Source organism: Triticum dicoccoides, chromosome 2A (assembly GCF_002162155.2).
Source record: "Triticum dicoccoides isolate Atlit2015 ecotype Zavitan chromosome 2A, WEW_v2.0, whole genome shotgun sequence".
Lineage (NCBI taxonomy): Eukaryota > Viridiplantae > Streptophyta > Magnoliopsida > Poales > Poaceae > Triticum > Triticum dicoccoides.
The window spans coordinates 752,974,777-752,984,986 of NC_041382.1; the positions used below are offsets into that span (position 1 = coordinate 752,974,777).

At 47.6% G+C, this 10,210-nt stretch overlaps 1 pseudogene; it reads right to left on the minus strand.

Annotated features, from left to right (window-relative positions):
- Window positions 1-663: 663 nt before the first annotated feature.
- Window positions 664-10,210, minus strand: part of LOC119358316 — a 19,632-nt pseudogene continuing 10,085 nt past the window's right edge.

Sequence of the window (10,210 nt, forward strand, 5' to 3'; positions counted from 1 at the left end):
TACTGGAGGGTATAACTCGTTTATCCCGCTCCTACTGTTTTCTGTTTTAGTCATGCTAGCGTTATATGTAGATCTTTCTGCAATTAGCGTAGTACTCCCTCCGTTCCGAATTACTTGCCGCATGTATGGATGTATCTAGATGTGTTTTAGTTCTAGATACATCCATTTCAGCGACGAGTAATTTGGAACGGAGGGAGTATGTGCTAGCTTGACTGAACATCAGTATGCGTTTATTTGTGTCAATGCCATGCTAGTGATTTACTCGTGGATTAATTTAATCGAGAAATTGCCTATTTACTCAACAACTGTTTTGAACCTTCTGGATCAACATCCAACCATTCATATCATGGCTCGTTCATATGTAATCAACATACTAAGATCGATTGCAGTACATGTTGATAAGTTGCACTGCTCTTATACTTCAGTTTTACAATAAAAATGTACATTTTTTTCAGGAGAAAAGTGTAAAATTTGAAGAGATAATCAACTCAGAAATAAGAAAACTAAAAGAGTAACACAAAGTAAAAGAAAAGGAATTAGGGCACTATGGAGAGGTACCACCCATACAAAAAAGACCATGGAATAAAGACAATTCACACCTGTAACTTGAACTGAGAAATCATTAGGCAACAACTCTTAATCCGAGTCAACCACAGAGGCAATTTATGTCAGATCATCTGTACTCGGGCTCGAGAGGTTGGATTCAAGCTCATGGGACGAATGCATAGCCGTGTTATCCATGGTCGGCCTTCCCGGCCGATTAATCAGCGAAGCAGTGCTTGTTAGCATGGCGACAATTGTAGACATGGTTGGCCTGTCGCTGGGAATATCCTGGACAGAAAGAAGTCCAATCTGTATGCATCGTTTGAGCTCAGACAAGAGCTCAGGCTCAGACTCAGAAAGTGGCAATGATATTGTTGTGTCGAGAAGTTCTATAGTCTTGTTTTGTTCCCAGAGACCCCAAGCCTGCAAAAAAGAGATTTCCTTACTTTATTTTGAAAAATTGTGGAATCTTATATAATGTTCATAGTTCATCCCAAATGAAAATGGTTAATTATGTCAGCCAATATCGGATTTGGGTGCATTGATGCTCATTTAGGTCCACTAAAAGTTCAAGGTATTATACCTTTACCTTAGAAGCATTTGTATAGCTTACAATTTTTTTCTACTTTTGTGTGGCAATTTGTAACAATATGATATAAATAAATTCACGACAACATGGTTAAGAAACCGCAAACAAGACCGCGCTTACGTTCAAAAGTAGCCTCTGCATGCTGACATTCCTTTGCCCACTTAGTGTCTCCAAGAGGATAACTCCAAAGCCAGGCCCGTCGATGAGGGCGTGCGAAGTGAGCGATCGCACAGGGCCCCCAAAAAACGTGAGGGCCCCGATCGGTGAAAAAATAAGAGAAACCCTGGTTCGTACACCTGATCTGCGAGTGCCCGATGTAAACGGTTCAGCTGCGAAATGCCCCACGCGCCGAGAAACCAGGAAAATGGGTGCCTGCGCGGGCCCCATTTTACGTCGAGTCAAAGCGTCGCACTGCCCTAATCCAACAATTCACCCGATTGCCTCGCGCCGCCTTGAAAACCAATTAACCACGGTCCAATGGATCTGCGGCGAACCATTGTCGATGGCGGCCCCGAGGAAGAAAGAGATCTTGCCCTGAAATCTAGCGTCGTACATCATGATGGTGGAGCTGTACTCTTCTTCCATGATGGTATCCAGCTTTGCCGGCGGCCGCGGTGGCACTGCCCTGCCGGATCCAGAGGTAGCTAGGCTGCTGCCAAGTGCCAAGGAACAGCCTCGCGGAATATCTCCTCCCTCTTGCGCGAGCAGGACGACCTCTGGCCAGCGTTGTGCAACAGTTCGCCGCCGACATGGCCTCGTTCACACAGGCGTAAGTCCATGATCGTAGATTGGTAGTAGGTAACTTTCTGCTACCCTCCTACTAAGTACATGGATTACTTTTATTGTTAGTATTCCACGCTAAGCCTAAACTGGGATGTGGTCTTGTTTTTCAGTTTCAGAATTATTTCCGCATTATGGCGTCTCTATGATATTACTAGTTACAAAAACACTAGATATTTTCATCAATTTATCATATACTTTAGCTCGTCGAGCCATTGTACTAAATAAATATATTTAAAAAACACTACTCCCTCCGTCCGAAAAAACTTGTCCCAAACTTTTCTCAAATGGATGTATCTATCATCAACTTGGTGCGAGATACATCACTTTGAGGGACAAGCTTTTTTAAACGGAGGGAGTAGATATTTTCATAAATATTGATGCCGCTGATCCGTAGAATATTACTATCGATTTAGTACAATCTATTTTATTTTGCACTAATACTCGGTATATTTCTAAACATGATCGAAATAAAACTAAGTTAAATAATTAAGTGCAACTATAATGTTTCTATCAGGTTCCGAAATTTAGGGGTCCATTTTGTATATCGCACCGGGGCCTCAAATTTCTAGAGACGGCCCTGTTGGTCCAAAGCTATAGACATCACATTTTAGCGTCATCTCTCCTTGCCTCTCATACTCTGGCGCTGCATATCCCCTTCATGAAAGTCAACAATGTGATATATATTTGGTTCTCATATTCCTCCTATTTCTTCTAGAAAAGATAAATTTTCTTACGGTGAAACAACGACTGTCTGATCAGGCCCTGTTTGATCAATGGCGAATAGCTTGGCAGTGCCGAAGTCTGCTATCTTAGCCTTCCATTCATCGTCTAGAAGAACATTGCCTGGTTTGAGATCCCTGTGGATTACACTCTCGCCTGATCCACCGTGAAGGTACGAGATACCATGCGCGATACCATGGATTATTTCAAGTCTCTTTGCCCAGTTCAATGAAGTACGAAGGCTAGGTGTGCATGTTAGTACGAAATAAATTGATATGCGTTCCTGAATATACTTGCATCTCGTAGTCTACTCTAGTACAAGTGTACAACAACAACTAGAATTAAAGCAAAGGAATTTCGAACAAAAGTGAAGTAAAAGTGCAGGATGTGTTTTGAATGCAGGAATATTTCATGAGATAGTTGAACGTCCATAACACAATTGGAAAGAAAATTCTTTAGTTTCAGCGAGCAGCGAGTACCAAATATGTAGACGTTCAAGCTCTTGTTCTGCATGTATTCGTAAACTAGTATCCGCTCTTTTCCTTCATTGCAGTATGCGAGGAGACGAACGAGATTGTTGTGCCGGAGCCCGGCCATCACTTCAACTTCTCTAGCGAAATCTTTCTTTCCTTTTCTGGTGAGAGCCGACTGTTTAAGCCGCTTAACAGCAATCATTCTTCCGTCAGTGAGCTGGCCCTGGTGAATCAGCAAATTAGAGAAATTATTTATGAAGTGAGTCCTCAGTTTGTTGAGGGTTGTTCTCTATATGTCAATGTAACCATAACGAAATCCCCTCCCCGCCCGCGCGAAGTGCACTTACGTCAATTCAAGACCAATTTTATTAAGTCACGCATAAAACGTCCAGTTGACATGATGTATGTCACGATGTCTAGAATGAGTAGTGGAGGAAGAGCGAAACGAGCCCCGTGTCGCTCCCCGCGAGCTAACCCTAGCCGCCGGTCGCCGCCGCACCTCCAGCCTTCCTCTTCCCGCCGCCGCCGGCGAGCGCCGCCGGGCAAAGCACGCGCGGTGTCGGCGGCGGCGGGTTTTCCTCCCCTGCAAGCGAGGCGGGCTGCGTGGGGCTGCTGCGCTTAGCGAAGGCGAGGGGCGCTGCGGCGTGTGACTGGGCGAGGGCTGGCGCTGCCCGGCGCGCCATGGCGGCGAGTGGCAGAGCGGGCGCCGCCGGCGAGAGGAGGTCGCGGGTCTGACAGGCGCGGGGTCCCTGCGGTCGGTCGGGGCAGATCTGGCCTCTGCTGGCTTGTGGAAGGGCGAGGCAGGGGTGCCAGCGCGCGCGTCGTTGGCGCGAGGAGGCCTCTGACGCCATAGGAACGGGGTCGGCCGGCCAGATCTGGCCTTTAGCTCGCTCACGGCGGGATGGTTTGGCGCCGCGGGCCTGCTAGTCGGATGGCTGCGTTTCGCGCCTGGGTCGGCTGCGTTTTTGGCGTGTGGAGGCAGTAGCGGTGGAGTCGGGGTTGTTGGTGGTGTCTCTCCTTCAAGTGCGTACACGCCAGCTCCCTTGAGTGGTGGCGCCTTCCAGTTTGCTTGGGGCTTCACGAGGCTTGCGCAGACCAGATCCAGCACGAGCACTCTTGGCCTTGCGCGCGGTGGTGCGGACGGCACAATTTGGCTTGGATCCCGCCCAGTTCTGCGCGCTGCGGTGCGGACCGGCTATGTCCGGCTTTCCCTCTGCCTTCTTTGTGCGCTGCGGTGCGGAGGATCGCCCAGTTCTGCACACGGAAATAGAGAATGGCCAGATCCGGCTTGGCTCGCCCAGGGTCTGCGAGTGGCTGTGTGGACCGGCCAGGTTGGCGTGTGCTTGCCGAGTTTCTGCGTGCGGCTTCAACATACTCATTATTGGTAGTGTTCGCATGCGGTTGTGATGCTCCGTGGCGCTGGTGGCCTCGGATCCTGGATTTGTTGGTGGAAGACTCGGCTCCGGATGAAAATCATGCATCGACATTGTCGTTGCCGGCGGTAGCGGCATCCACGGATGTCGTCGTCCTCCTTGGAGGTATCGTTGTGGAGCCGCTTGCCCTTCCTACCCAATGGCGTGAGATCTCCGGGTGAAAACCTAAGATCAGGCAGTGCCAGATCGGGTGACGGCGGTGCTCTCAACATCGTTTTCCTTCTTGGGGGCGTCACCTTGGAGAATTCCGACGATGGATCCGATGGTGTTCACGATTGATGGTAGAGTTTGGGTTCGTGGTGCTGCCGACAGGTCCTTTTTATTTCTTTTCTTTTCGCACTGTTTTTTCAGTGCTTTCCTCCTCTGAGGATTCTTGTAACACCTTCTTCTGATCAATGAATTTGGCAGTTCTCCTGCCAACATTCAAAAAAAAGAATGAGTAGTGGAGGACTAACCTTATAAACAACGCCAAATCCACCTTGACCAATAATGTTACTTTCGGAGAAATTTTCAGTGACATGGTTTATAGTAGCTAGATTAACCGAAGGGACGGCTCCCATAGATAGAGTTTGAGGAATAGCGCCTGAAACAAGACAATTATGATTATTAAGTCCTTTTCAAATGGAATGATTAGTTTATCATTAAGTTTGAAACTGTCTTATATATATAACAAAATATTGGGTCTCATTATCTGGAAAAAAGTAAATATTAGGCTAGCTTCACTGGTAGAAAAAGGGCCTGTTGTCCCGGTTCTGGAACCGGGACTAAAGGGTCGGTAATAATGCCCTGTCCCTTTAGTCCCGGTTCAATCCAGAACCGGGACAGATGGACCTCCACGTGGCCTATGCGCGGAGCCCAGGCAGGAGGCCCTTTTGTCCCGATTGGTGGCACCAACCGGGACCAATAGGCATCCACGCGTCAGCATTTCTGTGGCTGGGGTTTTTGTTTTTTTTTGAAGGGGGGGGGGGTTGGGGGTTTTGGGGGTTAATTTAGGTGTTTCATATATTGTGTTAACTAGCTATAATTAATAGAGAGAAGTGTCCTCTCTTATGTCCGTGCTTGGTCGACGCTACGTACACATACGTATAGAGAGGACTAGACACGCTAGCTAGCTAGTAAGCAAACGAAGGAAACAGAAGATCGTCATGAACATATATGCATACAGAGAGAAGTGATATCGACCACCTCTCCTTCTCCGAGAGATTGGTCGAACAACAAGTTCTCGTATATCTATCCGACACTACCGGCTACATATATACAATAATTATCTCTTACAAATATAATCATACGGACTCAGGGTCCACATAGTATTCTCCGTCTTCAGCGATCACGTGGTCAAGAAAGAATGCCGCCAATTCCTCTTGAATTGCTCGCTTGCGAGCTGGTGCTAGGAGTTCATCCCTCTTCCGAAACATCTAATTTAAAGAAGGGGGTCAATACATATATATATGAATGAATGAAACTCAACACAAATGATGGTAATAAAATAAAATTGTGAATATTGTTATTTACGTACTTCATATTATTCGTCAGTGTAGCCCCGCTCACAGGTCGTGTGATGGATGGACTCGCAAACGTAGTATCCACAGAAATCATTTCCTTGTTCCTGCCACAACCACTTTACAAGAAATAGAGGTCAATCAAACTGATAAGCAAGAATGCCAAATGGTATTGATGAAACTAGCGCTTGAATCACTAGTAGATGCGCGAAACATGCTACTATAGTACTTACTTTCGGGTGTCTAAATTGCAGCTCCTTCGGCAGTCCCGGAGCTTTTCTGGTGAATTTTCTCCAAACCCTGCCAGACAAAGAAAACAATTACTTGATATATCAGGAAATGAACAAAGTTGCTGATATGGTGGATAATGATCGATTTAACTTACTTCTCGAGTATTTGAGTCATGTCTGCATAGTCATGGGGATCTTTTCGTCTTGAGTCTAAGACGGTTACTAGTCCCTGCTCAAGCTTAATCTCCAGGAGAATATAGTGAAAACTGCACACGCATGCATAACTCATCAATTACATTACTATAACCTTGACTAATATATAAGGGAAACCGAATACGCACAAGACAGTAACACTCACTTGAAGTTGTAAGGAAAGAGTATTATATCTTTGTTTTCATTTATTACCAACGATCGTAGCAAGTTGGCCTCGGTAGCTGCGGCATGAAATTTAACCTGAGTTGCATCTATGAGATATGTGTTAATGAACCCAATATCACCGACTTGTCTTTTCTTCAATTCGGCGATCTTCAATCTGCATAATATAGTGAGGATGATTATAAATACATGCAATGAAAGGGCTGAGCTATATAGAGATACTTAATGACAGAAGTAGTACTACTTACAGACAGTAGCAGGCGACCGTTGTTTTATCGAGGGCCAATTGATTGAAAAACTGAAAGAACTCCTCAAATGGAACAGGCAACAGTTCAATTCCAACGAGGTCATGCTCCTTTTTAACTTTCACATACAAAGTACTCCTCCCCCAGAGTCTCTGCAGATTTTCAAGTACCAATCATGCAATCTTCGCATCGTTGATAGAGATCTTTCATCTTTGACGAGAGGCTTCCCGTACTCGTATCTTTGTATCTGCACCTCCATGAAATCATAATGTACATCGACGGGCAGGTAATCGCCAAGATTGCTATAACCGGGCACCATCCTCGGATCATTAGCGATGTTGTCGCTAGGCACCTTGAGCGGGGGGCACGATTGCTTCGCTTGTTCACTGAGCTGGGCAATTTGTTTCCCAGCTCGTCGTTCTTTCAGCCTTTGATCACTGACAGTACTTCCCGACCACTCCGCTTCGGCAAATTCCTTTCCAATAATGCGCTCATAGTTTCCTTTCGGCGGAGACTTGGTGGTTTTGTCAGGGCAGTCAGAGTGCGCTTCGCTTTCATCGGATCTACCTTCTCCTCCGGAGGTGGATGTTTCTTTGCTTTCACCCCTTCAAAGTAGTTCCTCACTTATTCTTGTGCGATCTCGGCGTTCTCCTACGGGGTCCTCTCATATGGTAACTTCTGTGGAGTCTTTAGAGAAGGACCAAATTTGTATTTCCTCCTGCCTCTGGCTGTACTGCTAGACGCCGGTCGAGCAGACGGAGCGGTTGTCTACTTTACTTGCTTACGAGGTAGAGGAGAAGGACTACGACGCGCCGGAGCGGCGGCAGGTCTCTTCCGCCCTTGTTGACAAGGCGGAGAAGGAGGAGGCTGGCTTTTCGGGCGCGTCAGTGCAGGCGGAGAAGGAGGCGGAGTGCCGCCACGCGCTGGAGAAGGAGCCGGTCGAGTGCCCTGATCGTCACTCGCCGGAGGAGGAGGCGGTGGAGGAGGCGAAGTGCCCTGACTCGTCGGAGGAGGAGGCGGTGGAGGAGGCGGAGTGCCCTGACTTGCCGGAGGAGGAGGAGGAGGTGGAGGCGTCCAGTTCGGAAGGTTGATGAGCTCCTTCCGCCATAGGCATGGAGTCTTCAGAGCAGATCCCAGCCTAGTCTCCCCTTCACCGGTAGGGTGGTCAAGCTGGAGGTCCTCAAATCCCTCCGTTATTTCATCCACCATCACCCTAGCATATCCTTCTGGAATCGGCCGGCAGTGAAAAGTTGCACCGGGTTCAGTAGGATAAACAGAGCCAACAGCTGCCTTGACCTTCAAATTCATCCATTGCGTCATAAGGTGGCAATTTTGAGACTGCGTGATAGCATCCACGGGATAGCTGGCAGGATCCGTCAAGGCATGCTTCGGCTGAAGCAGCTCGGTGGAAGCCACGCTGCTTCTCCGCTGAGATGGCGGGGTAGCTTCGGGGGAAGCTTCGGCAGTACGTTTGCTGCGATTTGCTTCTCGTTCCTCTATCGCTTGTACCCTTGCTTGCAGCGCCTGCATTTGGGTCTCCTGCACTTTTTTCCTCCTCTCATGGGATTTGTAACCGCCTGCGTCTGGAAACCTAACCTTCCACGGAATGGAGCCTGGCGTGCCTCGTGTCCGTCCAGGGTGCTCAGGATTCCCGAGGGCCATTGTGAGCTCGTCGTTCTCTCTGTCTGGAAAGAACGTCCCTTGCTGCGCTGCTTCGATATAGTGCTGAAGCTTCCTGACTGGTATGTCCATTTGATTGTTCGTCCAAATGCACTTCCCTGTTACAGGGTCCAAGGTTCCGCTAGCTCCGAAGAACCAAGTCCAGCAACGGTCTGTCCAGTTAATTGTCTCTAGTTCGATCCCTTTATCAACCAGATCATTCTCAGTCTTGGCCCACTTAGGCCGGGCTACGAGGTAGCCACCTGACCCCGTGCGATGGTGATGCTTCTTCTTCGCAAAATTTTGCTTGTTTGTCGCCGACATCTTCTTACTCTTTTCCGATGTCTTGTGGGCCACAAATGCGGGCCAGTGATCTCTGATCTTCTCATATCTGCCCTTGAATTTTGGTGTCTCATTATTTTCGACAAACTTATTCAGCTCTTTCTTCCACCTCCTGAATAGTTCTGCCATCCTCTTAAGAGCAAAATACTTGATTAATTGCTCTTTAACTGGTTTCTCTGGATTATCCTCTGGCGGTAGGGTGAAGTTTGACTTCAGCTTAGTCCAAAGATCATTTTTCTGCATATCATTGACATAAGACACCTCAGGGTCTTCTATAGCCGGCTTAAACCATTGTTGGATGCTGATCGGGATCTTGTCCCTAACCAAAACCCCGCACTGAGCAACAAATGCGCTCTTTGTCCGGAGGGGTTCAATCGGTTGGCCGTCGGGCACGATTGCTATGATCTCAAACTTTTCATCCGAGCTCAACTTTTTCTTTGGGCCTCGTCTCTTTACCGAAGTTGTGCTCGATCCGGAGGGCTAGAAAAAAGAACAAAGACTTAATTAATATGTGAACATACCAAAATAATGAATGCATCAATTAGCTAGTCAGCAGAAGCTTAACTAATATATATACCTGGCCGGACTCAGTTAGGTCACCGAAGACGTCATCACGGTCTCCTTCTTGCACCGGCATTGGGGTCACCGGAGCCGTCCTCACGGTCTCCTTCTTGCACCGGCATTAGGTCACCGGAGCCATCATAATCATAGCTAGCTGCTTCCAGACCATCAGTGTCGTTTAGAAACAACGAGCAGACGGCATCACTTCCTCATGCGATTATGTCCCCCAACAACTCTTCTTCTACTTCGTCTTGGGCGGTGTCCATAGTTTCTACAAATATTGACAACATGGCAATTATTATTCAAACATGACAGATGGATATATTAGTGGCAAACGTAGAACTAATATTAATTAGTGGCCTCGACGCTGCTTCTCTAGGGTTTGGGGTGGCCTCGATGCTGCTTCTCTAGGGTTTGGGGTGGCCTCGACGCTGATTCTCTAGGGTTTGGGGTGGCCTCGACAACGCTTCAAGGATCCTCTATTCTTTCTTCTCCTCTTTTTTTTTCTTCCTCTACTCCTCTATTCTTTCTTCTCCTCTTTTTTTCTTCTTCTTCCTCTTTTTTTATCGGGAACGAGGGTCGTCGAGGGTCACCGAGCGGTAGAGGAAACCCTAAATAGAAAGTATCGTGGGTGTGAGATACATGTGGCCGTCGGTATCAGACACTACATCCACGTCCCACAAGTGACGTGGGCGTCGAAGCCCGCGCCACTTGTGGGACGTGGATGTAGTGTCCGACACCGACGGTACATGTATCTC